Source organism: Talpa occidentalis, unplaced genomic scaffold (genome assembly GCF_014898055.3).
Source record: "Talpa occidentalis isolate TD23 unplaced genomic scaffold, MPIMG_talOcc4v2.1 talOcc4.1874, whole genome shotgun sequence".
Taxonomy (NCBI): domain Eukaryota; kingdom Metazoa; phylum Chordata; class Mammalia; order Eulipotyphla; family Talpidae; genus Talpa; species Talpa occidentalis.
Genome location: NW_023601934.1, coordinates 1 through 13,528, shown reverse-complemented (window position 1 = coordinate 13,528; position 13,528 = coordinate 1). Strand labels below are relative to the sequence as shown.

Here is a 13,528-nt window from a genome sequence, read left to right as displayed (position 1 = left end):
CCTGCTAAAGGTCTCCTCTTTGTTCCTGGTTAATGCTGAAGTAAGTTAGTTATTCATTGGCCTGTGAAAACCTAATTGGGACCCAGGTGACAATTGGCTTATTGTTCTTATGCATGAACTGTCACAAAAGAAGTAAAAATTGTTAAAGATATAGTTAGGAAAGAAATTTTTTGGCCCTGAGAACTATGGAGAACAAGCTGCCCTGAACCAGCTGTGCTTGGAAACCATAGCCTAACCTGGGGGTACCTGTTTGGGGCAACAGTACATCTCCTGGTGTATGTGAAAAGTTAACAGTGCTCAGGTTGTGTGGACGTTCGGTATTTCTTGTTGAAGGTTAGTTTTTTTCTTTTTAAATATTTATTTATTTATACAAGCACTGGGTACAGTCAGAAGCGCGGGAGGGTGAGAGAATTCACCAGAGCCAGAGCAGGGAGCAGAGCAGGCAGAAGGACCGAAGGACACTGCTGAGGGGAGCAGCGGGCAGCAGGAGAGGTCTGCGCGCCATGTGGGACCCTCCTCCGGTGGCCTGGGAGCAGCCGGCTTTCGAACCGGCGCCGCAGAGGCAGCGGACAGCTTGGCAACCCAGTGCTCAACTGCTGCACCACCAGGGAGGCCCTCCATGTTTACTTTTGATGCCCCAGAAACTTTATAGTCATCCCTTGGTATCTGGGGGAATTGGATTTAGGAATGACACCCCCACACCCCCAGCAGATCGCAGAAGTGCACGGATGCTTAAGTTCCATATGGTTGGCCTGGAGAGTCCTCAGCACAGAGTCAACCTGCTGACATCTGTTCACCGGACCAAGTCCAGCACCGCGAGCAAAAAACACGACCAGCGCGCTGATGCCCTGTTGCTGGGCTCTGCCCCTGGTGGTTCCCGCCCTCTGTGTTTACTCAGTTCCAGCAGGGAATCAGCTCCTCGGTGGCTTTGTTCTGGTCACCGGGTGGCGCCAGAGACCTGCACTTGCTGACCTTGCTTTTCCCCAGTGGTTCTCTGAGAAAAGGGTGGGGGGCGCCTCCACACAGGGGCTGTCCTTCAAGCCGGGTGCTGTGTCTGCAGCGCGTCCACCCGGCGTTGTGCCCGCAGCTGTGTGGATCCGGCCCCGAATGCTGCGCTCTAGGCTCAGTTCCAGGCTGTCAGGTCCAAAACGCTGGCTGTCGCCCTGTGCAGTGCCCGCTGCTAGGGCGCGTCCCGGCTCCTGGTCCTGCGTCTGGCTCTCCGCTCCAGGATGGGGTCCTGCTCCACGCCTGGTTTCCCTTCTTACCCCGTAGGCGCGGCCCAGCCCCTCTCAGAATGTGGTGATTTTGTTCTGGGCACTAGGTGGCGCCAGAGATCTTCCCTAGTGTCCTTCCAGAACTGCCTTTTTTTCCCTGTAGGTCTCGGGGAATAGAGTGGGGGTGATGGGGTTTTTGGAGCCTGAGATCCTGGGGTTCACTCTGGGAAATGTTTCCCCAGACCGTGTTTCAGCAGCCCCCGGGAGTTCCCCAGGTCGCTCCTCCACGAGACGGAGTCGTTACTTGTGTTTACCGGGCAGGTTTCTCAGGGGAAGGGAAGGGGCAGGTTTGCTGAGCGAGGCCTGCGCGGGTGCAGGTGGCAGCCCTGAGGAGAGCGGCCTCCGCTGAGGGAGGTCCCTGGAGACGTCCTGGCAGGTACCGGCCACCCGCCAGGAGGCTGCGCCCCACAGAGGTGAGAGCTGGTGAGAAGAGGCTCCTGCGTGGTCCCGGGCGGGCAGGGGGGCGGCTGCCCCGGGCCTGTGCGGAGCCTGCCCTGCCACAGCCCCTTTCTCCTTGGGAGGCGCGCTCCTCCGGGAGCGGCTGCTTGCTGCGGATGTTGGGCAACAGGCAGCGCTAGAAAGGGACCAGAGATTCCGGGGTGGGCCCGTCTCCACATCCTTCCCCTCAGGCCTGTGCCCCACTCCCTAGAGCAGGGACCCTGCTCCCTTCCTGCCTCCTGACAAGGCGCTGGCGCCTGAGGGTCCGACCTGCACAGCTGGGTAAGGGTCCTGTGCATGTGCTCGACCCCCACCTCCTAGTGTGAGTCAGGATTTGGCCTTGGGGCTAGTCCTTTCCAGTCTTTCCATTCTTGTCCTCCATCATCCCCCCCCCCAACCTTATCCAGCCCGAAATCTCTTGGGGAGTTGAAGGGAGGAGGTCCATTTTCAGGAGCTGCTCCCTGCTGGAGTGGCATGTAGAGCTGGCCCTGCCTCCAAGGGCCCGGGAGATGGTCTCCCTGACAATCGTCCCTGAGCTGCCTGTTGGTGGTTCTGGAAGGAGGTGAGGGGGGGCATCTGGACAGGCTGTTCCCCTTGGAGGGGTGAGCTGTTTGTTGGGAGGAGGAGTTTAACCTTGAGGCGCTCCCCCTCGCTTAGAAGAAACAAATTTGAGTAGGAGATTGTGTATGTTAAGATTTGAAGAGGAGAATGAGAAGTACAGCAGCGGCTAAGGGCCCTCGGTCACAGGTGAAGTTGTAACAGGGGGTCCCCAGGAAAGGGGAGGTTCCAGGTTCCCTGCCCCACCCAAGGGAGGGTGGAGCTGAGCAGGGAGAGGAGAAGCTGCAGAGGAGACTGAGAAGGAAGGAAGCAGGATGGCAGAACCTGTTTAGAGCAGGCAGGGTTGCAGGGTCTGGGCTGCCCCCTCCCTGCCCTGGAGCAAAGTCATTGGGGCCAGCAGCTGAGTGTAGGCTTAGTCACAAGCTGAGCAGTAGTAGAATAGCAAGTGTTGGGGTTGGGACATGAGAGCACATTGCACCAGGGACGCAGCCCATTTTTCGAGTGCCCTTAGACTGAAAGAATGTCGGTGGGATATTTGTTCCTCGCAGAGGAGCTGTTCTAAATCCCCTGTGTCCCTAGTTAGAGCAACACCCACCCTGGGAGCCCTGAAATGCTGGAGTAAGGCACAAAGCCAGGCACTCAGCAGGAGGGTTGGCTTGCTGTGTGTGCAGAGTCCCAAGGCCAGGGAAAAATACTAGTTTCTTAGTTTAGTTAGGGACAGTGTTGTGCGACTTATCACTGGGAGGCTTGTCAGACTCTCAGGAAAGTTGGGTGAGCTTTAAAGTAAAGTTAGAGTGAGGACCGCAGTCCTTCTTTTTATTTATTTATTTTTTAAGGAATATTTCTTATAATACAAGAATCGTGGTACAGGCCAGATGCTTGAGAGGGTGAGAGGATTCACCAGAGACAGAGTGGGGAACAGAACAGGCAGACTGACTGAAATACACAGCTGGGAGGAGCATCAGGGAGGCAGGAGAGGTCTGCTGTGAACATGGGTATCTCTCTGTCCGGGGATCCAACCTGTGCTGCAGTGGCCGAGGAGAGTCCCATGGCCTGCATCCCAACCCCTTGCCCCACCAGGGAGGCGCCATAAAATGATTTTTAAAAATATTTATTTATTTATGCATACAAAAGCTGGGGTACAGGCCAGAGATGCAGGGTGTGAGAGGATCCACCAGAGAGTGGGAAACAGAACAGCAGACTGACTGAAATACGCTGCTGAGGGGAGCAGCGGGAGAGACAGGAGAGGTCTGCTGTGCCATGTGAGTCAGTTCCCCGGCCAGGGATCAAACTTATCCTTCAATGGTTGTCATAGCTTCATAGTGCTGTACTGAACCCCTTGTGCCACCATGGGGCTCCTCACAACTCTCTTTTCACCTTGTGTCCTACGTAGAGTTCTGCTGGTGGCCATGTAGTAACTGTATATTTTGATTTCAGGAACCCTTGACCTGCAGAGATGTGCCCATCGAATTCTCACACAAGGAGCAGGAGGTCCTGGACCAGCTGCAGTGGAAATTGTACAGGGACGTGATGCTAGAGGCCTACAGAAATGTGGTGTCCTTGGGTGAGGAGAATATCCCTCTAGATTTCCTCATCTGCCCTCAGTGTTTCCTGTACCGCGTGTGGATGTGCTCCAGGGATGCCCAGAATTGTCGGATACATTTAGGTCCCTATTTTAAAGAACAACAGTGTGGGTTTGTTGGAAACAAAGTCTCATGATGTTTCATCATGGCTTAAATTTCTCCTGTCTTAGGATGATCTGCAGCCTGCACTCTGTATGAGTGCTCATTCAAGAAAATATGTGACTTAAGCGTTATTGCTACAAGCAAAATCCCAGCTTCTCTATCACATTGCTAGGACTCAGAGGTGTAAAAATGGTTCTTAGGATGTGAAAATTTCAATGATTTCTGGTAAAGGTGCTGTCAGAAAATGTATTTGCAGTGATCCTTTTCCAGAACCTTCTATACTGTCCCCTCTACTGAATACAATACTGTATTAGGAATTTGAGAATCTTCAGGCCATCTCATATCACCGGTCCTAATAAACAGGTCTTGCTGTGTCTACGCCCGAGCTGGTCATCTTGTTGGAGCAAAAAAATGGAGCCCTGGGATGTGAAGAGAAGTGTAGATTCCGTCCTCCTCCCAGGTAGGTGGAATGAATATGGCAGAGGACACAGCTGGTCCACAGGAACGCATCCATCCATCCTAAATGTCTGGGGAGCTCTGTTTCAGGGGTTGCAGACATGCTCCTGTTTTGTCTTGGAGGCTTAGTCTTGCTCTCCCTGGGGGTGTCTCCTCTCTGACACTTGAGGCCTCTGCCTTTCCTTCTTACTGAATTGAACTTAGGTTTTATCCATTTTGTTCATCTTTCATACTCCAGACTTCCTTTCATAGAGAAGCACCTGCTTTTTGGCCATAATGTTCTATTTATTTTTTCTTATTTTTTTTAATGTCTTCCTTTTGCCAATACGGAGCTAAAATTGTTCTTTTTCTAATTCCTAGAGGTGTGAAGTTATGTTGCTCAACTGAGATTCTCTCTTATTGCTAGTGTAATTGTTTAATGCTTTAAATTTACCTCTTAGTACTGTTTTCTCAATCACATGTTTTGGGGAGTTTTCTCTGTTGCAATGTTTTCTCAGTATTGCTTAGTTTTTTGGAATCAAGGAACCATGGGTGTACCTCACTCTTCGTGATTCAGGGAAAAGATTCTCATATCCTCAAATGTCTGTCACCACCATACCCAGCACCAGTGCATTGTGGGCTTCTACATAAATCTTTGAATCCCCTGCCACTTTTGTACCCACACCCACTGTCCTTCCCTCTTTGTACACTCATTCTGCAGTCCTATTTCTAGAGTTTATTTTGGTTTGTATTGTCAGATTCTTTGCCTTGTTTTTCCAAAGTCCAAATAGGAGTGAATTCATCCAGTTAGTCTTTCTCCTTCTGATTCTTTTCACTGAGCATAATCCTCCCCAGCATTCCATTGTTGTTGTTGCACATGGCCAGATGTATCCTTTCTCATAGCTCAGTAGTATTTCATCCTGTCTATATACCACACCTTTCATTTCGAATTCTTTTTCACCCCTGTTTGTCAACTCTGATTCCTGAATTTATAACATTATTTTCCTTCCCATTGCAATTGGGCCTTGAACCTCCCCTTGATTTTATTGCTTTCATCTTCTGCATTGAGTTCTGTCTTCGTTTGCGGCACACTTTCAGGACCACATCTTAGTGTATAGGTAATATTACAATGACTTCTCAATACAGGTAATTTTCTGTTATTTTCTGGGGTCATTCTTTTCATTCTGTGATGCTTTAGACTCAGATCATATCATTAGAGTGATCCACACGGCTCCATTTTCATGATTAGTCTTCTCAGAATGTAGTTCCATCCTTACATTCCACATGGTGCGCTGAAACCTATGTTGAGTGTCATATAGTTAAGATTGAATTGGTGTTATTTTTAATTCATTCAGACACATTTGTCATTGTGTTGTGGACTTTTATTTACTTCAAAGTATTACTGAAAGGGAGGTGTTAACTATTAAAGAATGATTCCTGGGCCTCCCGGTGGCACAGCGTTTGAGCGCTGGGTTGCGAAGCTGCCCGCGGCCTCTGTAGCGCCGGTTCGATGCCCGGCTGCTCCCTGGCCACCAGAGGAGGGTCCCACATGGCGCGCAGACCTCTCCTGCTGCCCGCTGCTCCCCTCAGCAGTGTGCTTCAGTCCTTCTGCCTGTTCTGCTCCCCGCTCTGGCTCTGGTGAATTCTCTCACCCTCCCGCGCTTCTGACTGTACCCAGTGCATGTATAAACAAAACAAACAAACAAACAAATAAATAAATAAAAACATGCCTCTATTTAAAAAAAAATAATGATTCCTCTATTCTCAGTCGTTTTTTATTTTTTAAATTTTTTAAAGATTTATTTATTATTTATTCAAGCACGGGGTACAGTCAGAAGCACCGGAGGGTGAGAGAATTCACCAGAACCAGAGTGGAGAACAGAACAGGCAGACTGACAAAGTACACTGCTGACGGGAGCAGTGGACGGCATCAGAGGTCTGCGCACCATGTGGGACCCTTGCCGGCAGCCAGAGATCTAACTGGTACTGCAGAGGGTGCAGGCAGCTTGCAGCCCAGCGCTCAACCGCTGCGCCACTGCAGATGCAGTATTCTCAGCCATTTTATACAGTATTTTTTTTGACCTTTTCTTATATGCTTTAATTCCTCTCTCCTTTCTTGTTGGTGATTTCCCTCCACTTTCACACATTTGGATGTTAATGGAGGTATATTGGTTTGTAATATTATTTACAAACATTGTAAAGCATTGTCATCCAACCTATGTACACATCACATCAGTCTCTGTTTTCATTTCTTTTCCATGTATTTTACGGTATCTTTTTTCTCCTGGGGATTCCATAGCATGTTGAAAAGTTATGACAGTCTTTCCTAAAGTGAAAACCATGTAAATTCAGCTGCATACCAAAACTCCACTCTTTAACATTTCGACCCCTACTGACATCACAAATTATATTTCATGATATTTGTATTCTCTAACATGAATCTATGATTTTTTTTTGGTGTCATATTTCCAAATTCTGAAGCAGAAACAATATTTTGACTATAGGGTTATATCTGTATTTGCTGTGTATTTACCTTTCCCTAAGGATGTTACCTATGCATAAGCCTGTGTGTTGCTGTCTCGGGCTGATGTTACCTATCCAAGCATCATGTCGGGGGTCTTTTATGGTATTCATTTTATGTCTGAAATATTTAAAGTGTTTTGTCTTGAGTGCTGTGTGTGGGCTAGTTATTCCTCGTTGTCTTCCTGCTCTGTCTTCTCAAGACCACCAGGTCTCCGTGCCACAGTCAGGTACAGAAGATTTGTTGCTAACTGTGGGACCGGGAAGAGATGTAATCGGCACCTTTGAGAATTTAGAATTATTGAAAGACCAGACATGTCAAGATACATGTGAAGGGCACAACAGTTGTTGCAATGAAGATTCCCAATAAGGGACAATTATCCATAACACACTTCCTCCTGTACAAAGTGATCCTGCGTGTAAACCATGTTGGGTCAAACTCCATTTTATGTCTGTTGCAGGTAGAGATAAATATGTTTCTGTTAGCAAAGATCCATGTGACATTTTTAATAAGACACAATCTCTGAGAAGAATGTGGGAACATATGGGAAGTCCCCTAGTCCATAATGCAAATGATTATTCAAAACATTGTCAATGTGGGATAGATTTAAACTTTCAGTCATGTCATTGTCAACATCAGAGAATTAGAAAGGAAGATGAAAAAAATCTACACAGGATCCTATTGAGGAGCCCTCAATACTTTTCTAGCATCATGTACTTCATGAGAAACTCTACAATTGTAAAGGATATGGCAAAGCTACTAAATGGTGCCCAAGACTTACTGAACATCAGAGAGGGAAACCTCAGAAGTATGAAGAGCATGGTAAAGCCTTGTATTGGCATCCACAGCTGACTAACCATCTAAGGATTCATGCTGGAGAAAAGCCTACAGGCATCCTGACTGTAGTAACACCTTCCTGTGCTGTGTCACCTTTCCTGATTGGAGAGTTCATACTGGGGAGAAACCTTACAGATGTGAGGAATGTGGAAAAGTCTTTAACCAACTGTCAGCCTTTAACGATCTTAGTCAGCATCACAGAATTCATACTGAGGAGAAACCTTACAATTGTGAAGATTGTGGCAAAGCCTTTAACAATAAGTCATGTCTTACTCGGCATCATAGAATTCATACTGGGGAGAAACCTTGGAGATGTGAAGAATATAGGCAAAGCCTTCTACCAACCATCACTTTTAAGTCAACATCACAGAATTCATACTGTCTCTAAAACTTTGCTGAGGTTCCACAAAATTTCCTTTAATTGATTAAATGACAGGCTACCAAATTTTACTTTAATTAAATGTTTGGGAAGCTGTGTCATAAATACTAGAAAACAGCAAAAACAACCATATTTAATCTCTATAAAAATTCTAGCCCTAAGTGATAATATTGACAATTAAATCATAACCTTTATTGTCATCTCAAAAACCTTAGTTCTTCAGACACTAAAAGACATTATGTACCCAACATTATTAACCTAGACAAGGGCCAAGATTATACCCAATGCTAGTGTATAAGTACATGTTTTGAAACAACCCATTAGATTATAACTCAGTTACTATTAACCAAACATTATTTCAGCTAATATGTTCCCAAAACACTAAAATAATATAAATCATTTGAGTATACAAAATTTGTTTTCCTAAAATTCCTTTTTCAGATGTTCAACACTTTACTTAGCTTTGTTACTTTTAATTCTTTTAGACCTTTTAATATTTGTTTGAACACTTATCACTTTATTTTTAAGACCATTAAAATATCTATTTTTAATATATATATATATATATTTTTTTTTCCTAACAGAACTAACCTTTTGTGTGACTTTGAGTACAATTCTTCCAGGGAGTTGACATAGAGCTAAACTAAAATGTGGAAAAACTGCTGCTTTGTTCGTAGGGTTCCAGAGACCTCTGAAAATGATGAGGAAGCTTGCCTCCATTGGCAGGACTAAATAACCCGGTTCCCTGAATAGAAAGCTCTGTCATAAAGCCTGAACTCTTTTGTCTTTTCGCTGCCATTAATGATGTACACTTCAAACAACCTGGACAGGACACCGATAAGATCCCAGTGCGTGCCTACGTTGGATACCCTTTGTTATACTTCTGGGGAATGCCTCAGCTGCACGCATTCAATTGCGTGGGACTTCTTACTCCATTCATTGTTCTGGCTGCATTGTTACTAATTGTATTATCCCCTCTCTTGCTCGTTTGTATCCTGTTGTAATCTTACTTAAAATACCCCCTATGTTATGTTACCTGTTGATTTACATGATATGCCTTGGTATAATAATACTGCCATGCAAGTTTTAAATGAAGTACATGCTCTTCTTCGTCCTAAACGTTTTATTGCCACCCTTATTCTAGAAATTGCTGCTCTAATTTCCCTGGTTACCTCCTTAGCTACTTCCCCTGTTGCTTTCATTCAGGAAGCTAAGACAGCTTCTTTTGTAAATGACCTTACCAAAAATGAGACCATGGCACTCTCTGTGCAGTGGGACATTGACTACAAGTTAGAAAGAAAGATAAATGCCCTGGAAGAAATTGTCATTGCCATTGGAGATGAAGTTCAGCTGCTTAAGCAGCAATTATCCACTCACTGCCACGTTCAGTTTCGTTTCATTTGTGTTACACCTTTGCGTTATAACTCCTCTCTACATTGGAATCTTACTAAACATCACCTATTTGGCATCTGGCATGACAATGACCTCTCTCATGACCTTACATCTCTTCAGTCTAAAATCTCTGCTGTCAGTAAATCTCACCTAGATACTTCAGTCTCTTCCTTTGCCCATTCTCTGGCTTCCACTCTCCAATTTAACTCCTACTCACTGGTATCATCTTGTTCTCTCCTTCCTTGTTCTTTCCCTACTTGTCCTGCTTCTCTGTTTGTTTGTTCCCTTCTGTGTCCGCTCACTTCACTTCACATGCATCCAGTGTGACATGTATGCTTACCAACTTCGTTCTAAAAACAAAGGGGGACCTGCTGCACCCCCCCCTGCAGTGACCTTCAGGGCTAATGGCTGTTGCCATGGTCCCTGAGGTCCGGCGTGGGCAAGGAACCATGCGCGCAGGGGAGAACAGCAAACTCCCTAAGATGCAGAGAAGCCGAATGCCTGCCAAGAGATAACGACCACCAGAAGCCGCCACAAAGATGGTTAAAAGAAATGCTGACCACCTGGAACCTTATCTCGCTTTCTCAAGGCCCACAAACTTTATTCTGCTACAACTGTCTTTCTAAAATCTTTCCTTTTTCTGGTCATTGATTGCTAATTAAAAAACATACGTAATTTAATAATTAGGCTAATGCAAATGAAACATTACTAAACACTGTGTTATAATAGAATTGTTGGTTTAATAATCTTTCTATTATGTGCTTAACCTTAGTACCTTTGATATTAACTGCATTATAATATAAATTTACCTATGACAATTAATTATGAGTAAACATAAGTAAGTAATAGTAGTAGTAATTAGTACAAAAATATAGAGTTAATAACCTGTCCAATTAGGAATAAGGCTAGGTCCAGGTGTAACTTCGGACATAAGTCACTGCCCTGTCAATTAAGCTAAGCCTATGAGCAAACTGATCTCTTTGATGTTCACTGTTCCTATGCCTTTAGAAAAACATATATATACTGACCACTAACTTAATAAAAGCGCACTCAGATTTATACTCTCTCTTGAAGTGTGTCTGTTTGTCATTTCTTTAGCCGAATCCCTGACCACCCTGCGCAGTCTCTCAACCCTGAGACGGCCTCATCGTCTACTGCTGTGCTGGTCCGAGGCAATACTGGGGAGAAACTTTACAAATGTGAAGAATGTGGCAAAGCCTTTCACCGCAAGTCAAGTATTACTCTACACTAGAGAATTCTCATCAGAGAGAAATGTTAAAATTGCGAAGTCAATTTTTTTCACTTTAGTGTCTTTTATTCAAGATTTATTTTATTATGCATGCAAGAACTGGGGTATCTTCCAGAGGTGGGGGTGTGTGAGAGGATTCATCAGAGATAGAGTGGGGAACAGAACAGGCGATTGACTGAAATACACTGCTGAGGGAGCAGCAGGCGAGACAGGAGGGGTCTGCTGCACCATGTGGGTAGCTCCCTGACCGGGAATCCAGCTTGTACTGCAGTGGCTGCGTATAGCTTCATAGGTTGTGTCTTAACCCCTTGTGCCACCAGTGAGGTCCCAACTTTGGTGTCTTTAACCAGAAGTTTAACCATAAGTGTCAAAATGATTAACCAGAAGTCAGATCATAGTAAACATCAGAGAGTGTAAAGCTGGAGTAACTGTAAATGGAAAGTGATGAGTGGTTTGTCCAAATATGAATTTTGAAACCACCAGATTTTCATACTGGAAACTTGAAAGAAGTGAAAATATGATTAAATAATTTATCATGCAATTTAGATTCATATTAAGATATTGCAAGACCGTAGGAAGTGAGAAACACTTTACATTCCTTAAGTCAGAAAATTGTTATGGCGCATAAGCCAACATGAAAACACTAAATATTAGCATAATTGAAAAGTCTGAGGGCCTTCCTGGTGGTGCAGAGAGTTAAGTCACAGCTCTATGAAGCTGTCAGCAGCCACTGCAGCATGATTTGGTCCCTGGCCAGGGAGCTAACCACATGGAACAGCAGACCTCTCCTGACTTACCTGCTGCTCCCCTCAGCAGTGTGTTTCATTCAATCTGCTTGTTCTGCTCTGCACTCTGTCTTTGGGGAATCCTCTCACCCCCTACACTTCTGGCCTACCCCTTGGTTCTTGCATGCATAAATAAATAAAATCAATCTTTAAAGAAATATATGAGTTCAAGACAATGATTTGGGGACCTGTATAGTTATTTTCTTTGTCCTTTTTCTATCAACCATACTTGAGATATTGTGAAGAGACCTGATGAATTTAATTCAGCCCTAAATCACTTCACTCTATGGCTTTCTCCTGGTATGTACATGGAGTCATGTATTTGACTTTCATGCTTCAAACATCTAAGAGACCCTTTCCAGATGATGAGTTTCTTTACATCTTAATTGCTTCAATACATTTATGATGGTGTCATGTGTCATGGATGAAGAAAATCTAAATGGATATACTGGTTGTGGCTGACTGAAAAGATTGATCTCAATCACCCAGAGGAGTCGTGGACTTCATTGTGGGTATAAAAGTTAGGCAGAGAAACGTGCTGAAGTTCAACTCATTTCATTATCTCCTTCAGGAAATACACTATTAGTTTATTAATATCCTCATGTGTCTTCATGGTAATAATGGAGCCATGAATATTATTCGACGTTGTTGCCAAAAGAAATCTTCACAGGCATGTGATGAAAGAGCAGGTGAGCTTTTCATAACAGCGTGCAATTCTTGTGCATTCACATTAGCTAAGCACAGCATCTTTCTGTTGAACACCGACTCTGTGATCCAGATATCAGGAGGTCAAGATGCTTCTTAAATACCTGAATCTTGATTTTGATGAAATGTGTCTTGGTATCTGAGTCTTATTTAGACTGTATGTGAACTTCTTATGTATTTTTTTTAATTAATTCATACAAGACCTGGGGTGCAGGCCAAAGGGGGTGTGTGTGTGAGAGAGAGAGAGAGATAGGGAGGATTCACCAAAGACAGAGTGGGGCGCAGAACAGGCAGACAGAGAGGAATACACTGCTGAGGGGAGCAGCAGGCAGGACGGGAGAGGTCAGCCCTGCCCTGTGGGTCGCTCCCTGCTGTGGAGGGGCGGACAGCTTCTGAGTCAGCGCCGTGCTTAACCCCTTCAGCCCCCGGGCGGCCCTGTTGAGCTCTCTTCCCTCAGAGCCCTGAACCCGTCTGGGACCCGCAATTTTCGCGGACCTCGCCCACCTGCCCATTCTCCTCAACCTCCACTCCTCCCACTTCCAGGCCGCATCTCCACCGCAACGACGGCCCGACGGGCTGCGCAGGGCATTGTGGGAAATGTAGTCTCGCGCCGCCGTGGTTCCCGCGGAGGTTTCTGGGCGGGGCTTCCGCGATCTGCGCGTCCGGAAGTTTCTGCGCGTCCGGAAGTTTCGGCGTCTCCGGAGCGCTGCGGCGCCCTGAGGTGAGCGCGGGGTTTGTCCCGGGAGGCCGAGCTCGGGGGAGCGGAGACGCCGGGCGGGTTGGGGAGCGGGGAGCGCGGGCGAGCGGGGCCCCTGCCCCGTGGAGTCGGACGCTTTGGAGCCGATTCCCGCCGGGGCGCGCGGGGCGGGGGCGGAGGCCGTTGGGGAGAACGTCTCGGCCTTTCCGGGTTTCCCCGGCGCGGCCGCCCGGCCCTGTCCCCGGACGCTGCCGGGGTCTTCCGGGGCGGGACGGGGTCCCCGAGGCGGGGGCTTGGGGAAGCGCGGGTCCGCCTGTGCGCATGCGCGCTGACTCCTCTGGCCCCCCGAAAGTCGGGCGGTGAGGGAGGGAGAGCCCGGCGGCGTTTCTCGGGTTGGGGGGGCCTGGGCGAGATTCGCGCACCCCAGGTGGGGCGGGAGAGGCCCGCGGGTTGCCCAGGGAGGCGGCCCTGTGTCGGGAAACTGGGTTTGCAGGGCGGGGTTGTGGCGGGGAGTTCCTGGGGCGTTAGGGGCTTGTGGACTGAATTTCCGGGCGCGCTGCGCGTTCCCCAGGC

General features: G+C 46.8%; 1 long non-coding RNA gene across 3 annotated transcripts; it reads left to right on the top strand.

Moving 5' to 3' along the window:
* Window positions 1-1,726: 1,726 nt before the first annotated feature.
* Window positions 1,727-10,957, top strand: LOC119250942 (uncharacterized). Of its 3 annotated transcripts, none has more exons than XR_005126458.2 (3): window positions 1,727-3,834; window positions 4,319-4,415; window positions 7,114-8,315. It is a non-coding gene; the product is annotated as an uncharacterized LOC119250942 (long non-coding RNA). The 3 variants fall into 3 exon arrangements; XR_005126459.2 differs by lacking the exon at window positions 7,114-8,315 and adding an exon at window positions 10,618-10,957 and having other exon boundaries at window positions 1,729-3,834; XR_005126460.2 differs by lacking the exon at window positions 7,114-8,315 and adding an exon at window positions 8,805-8,993 and having other exon boundaries at window positions 1,729-3,834.
* The last annotated feature ends 2,571 nt before the right edge of the window (window positions 10,958-13,528 follow it).